The sequence below is a fragment of the Xiphophorus hellerii genome, unplaced genomic scaffold (assembly GCF_003331165.1).
Source record: "Xiphophorus hellerii strain 12219 unplaced genomic scaffold, Xiphophorus_hellerii-4.1 PGA_scaffold_72__1_contigs__length_338794, whole genome shotgun sequence".
Lineage (NCBI taxonomy): Eukaryota > Metazoa > Chordata > Actinopteri > Cyprinodontiformes > Poeciliidae > Xiphophorus > Xiphophorus hellerii.
The window spans coordinates 174130-177451 of NW_022587647.1; positions in this window are offsets into that span (position 1 = coordinate 174130).

Sequence of the window (3322 nt, forward strand, 5' to 3'; positions counted from 1 at the left end):
TTAGCTCAATTTTTTAAATAAATCAGCTGAGCTTTAAAAACTCGTCTGAGTTTCTGTTGAATGAAGGAGCTTTGCCTCAATGCTGCTCGGCTCACCAGGAATTGGCCTTAAAAGTAAATGTTTAAACAGATTTTCTCTCCTTTTACTTTTTAAGGAGTAAAAAGGAACAGATGAACTCATGTTCCTTCATGTTTATTGGAATAAACATGAGTTCATTCCAATAAACTCATGTTATTGGAATGAACTCAGCTCAGCTTTAAAAAGTCATCTCAGTGATAACTGTTGGATGATGGAGTTTTATCTTAATGCTTCTCTGAAGGGGCTTGAATTTGGTTTTAAAAGTCTGATATTTTAACCAAGTTTTATTTTGTTTTATTTGTCTTTTCAAACTCTGTTTTGAAGACAGAAATCACAGCTCAGCTTCTGATTTCATTGTTGAGCTCCTGCTAGGTGCCAGAAATGTGTATTATCACGGTTCTGAACATCAGAAATGGACTTTAAAAAACCCAGAATGCATTGCATGGTGGGGCTTCATATTTTAGCTTCTAGTTCAGCTGTTTTTGCTGCAACCCCTAACAAACCATATACTGTTTTCATCAAAATGAACTCCTCTATCAAACTAGATGACTTAGAATGAATTTGGAAACTTGTAGAAAATCAGCACCATGAGTCAGAATAGGGTGTTTATTGTTGAACTGTTGCCTGCTGCGAGCTTCAACACGAAAAAGAAAAACCTCCTGCTGGCTGCTTTGGGTAAGTACCCTTACCTATTAATGTGGTCATGGAGTTACAACGGAGCATTCTAGAGGTCTTGCGGTGTATGATGGCACTAGAATGGCTCTTTGGTTTCGTTTCAGGGATGATGGTTTGAACCCCAGCAAGTGTCTAGAGATCTGGAAGGCAGCAGCTGGTCCAGGTTCTTCTTCCTTGGGACAATGGCTGGGTGATGATGACTTGGTATGACTGCTAATGCTCATCCTCCTGGTTAGCGTTATGACACGGGGAGCCATACCAATCTGGTGCAGAACTGCTGGTGCGCAGTTCATTTTGGCTAGCTTGATAAAGGTGAGTCGGTGCCCCACCAAGCAGACTCCCAGTACTCTACACAGACCAGCAGAGAATCAATCAATGCAGAGCATGCTGCATGTTAACCTTGCAGTGTTAACGGATAGCACGTGGGAAAGGTGACTCGGGAGTCTTGAATGCAGTCCAATCTTCTATAGCCTCACAAGCTAAACCAAGACCATTTTGGCAGCTTCCATGCAGAAAAGCATGATGCTCTTCTTTGTGTGTCACACATTGGTCTTTGCAGTACAACAGCCAGCTATTGGCTATAGCGAGATCCTTAATTAGTACCCTCAATTTCCATTTTTTGCCACTTGTGTGGTAGCAACTCATAAGGTCAATTACACCCATCTTGGAGTTGTATATATGGACAATACTGGGTTGTGAGATGGTCACTTATTTCAGTTTGACGTCTTTGTGAGGTGTCTTCTTGCAGGGTTAGGTAATTATGCAAGTAGTGGCATGCTAACCCTGTGCCACTACCTTTTTTTTTTTTTTTTTACCAGAATACTGTTTGGATCAGATGCCTCCATGGGAACTTTGGGTTCTGCAATCACCCATTTTGGCTGTCCCCTGTAATGTTTTCTAGTCTACAACTAACATGTGGCAGTAAAATGACCTCATGTGGATGCCAGGTGATAGGAGGTTACGTTCCACATATATTTGTACATGGCCCCTTAAGTTACAGTTCTAAAATGTGAGCTCATGGTGGTGAGAAAATTGGAGTATAGGTTCATACAACTTTTCTTAAAGTGAATATCTTGTAGTTTTAACAAGTGTGCACATTTAAACCCTTCAATGCTGAAAACATAAATGTACTTTACTATTTTTTAAGGAATAGTACTGCTGTGCAAAACCTAACTTTAAGGTTTAAACTTTAAGGTTTAAACTTTAAGGTTTAAACTTTAAGGTTTAAACTTTAAGGTTTAAACTTTAAGGTTTAAACTTTAAGGTTTAAACTTTAAGGTTTAAACTTTAAGGTTTAAACTTTAAGGTTTAAACTTTAAGGTTTAAACTTTAAGGTTTAAACTTTAAGGTTTAAACTTTAAGGTTTAAACTTTAAGGTTTAAACTTTAAGGTTTAAACTTTAAGGTTTAAACTTTAAGGTTTAAACTTTAAGGTTTAAACTTTAAGGTTTAAAACTTTAAGGTTTAAACTTTAAGGTTTAACTTAAGGTTAAACTTAGGTTAACTTAAGGTTTAAACTTTAAGGTTTAAACTTTAAGGTTTAAACTTTAAGGTTTAAACTTTAAGGTTTAAACTTTAAGGTTTAAACTTTAAGGTTTAAACTTTAAGGTTTAAACTTTAAGGTTTAAACTTTAAGGTTTAAACTTTAAGGTTTAAACTTTAAGGTTTAAACTTTAAGGTTTAAACTTTAAGGTTTAAACTTTAAGGTTTAAACTTTAAGGTTTAAACTTTAAGGTTTAAACTTTAAGGTTTAAACTTTAAGGTTTAAACTTTAAGGTTTAAACTTTAAGGTTTAAACTTTAAGGTTTAAACTTTAAGGTTTAAACTTTAAGGTTTAAACTTTAAGGTTTAAACTTTAAGGTTTAAACTTTAAGGTTTAAACTTTAAGGTTTAAACTTAAGGTTTAAACTTTAAGGTTTAAACTTTAAGGTTTAAACTTAAGGTTTAAACTTTAAGGTTTAAACTTTAAGGTTTAAACTTTAAGGTTTAAACTTTAAGGTTTAAACTTTAAGGTTTAAACTTTAAGGTTTAAACTTTAAGGTTTAAACTTTAAGGTTTAAACTTTAAGGTTTAAACTTTAAGGTTTAAACTTTAAGGTTTAAACTTTAAGGTTTAAACTTTAAGGTTTAAACTTTAAGGTTTAAACTTTAAGGTTTAAACTTTAAGGTTTAAACTTTAAGGTTTAAACTTTAAGGTTTAAACTTTAAGGTTTAAACTTTAAGGTTTAAACTTTAAGGTTTAAACTTTAAGGTTTAAACTTTAAGGTTTAAACTTTAAGGTTTAAACTTTAAGGTTTAAACTTTAAGGTTTAAACTTTAAGGTTTAAACTTTAAGGTTTAAACTTTAAGGTTTAAACTTTAAGGTTTAAACTTAGGTTTAATACTAAGGTTTAAACTTTAAGGTTTAAACTTTAAGGTTTAAACTTTAAGGTTTAAACTTTAAGGTTTAAACTTTAAGGTTTAAACTTTAAGGTTTAAACTTTAAGGTTTAAAACTTTAAGGTTTAAACTTTAAGGTTTAAAACTTTAAGGTTTAAACTTTAAGGTTTAAACTTTAAGGTTTAAACTTTAA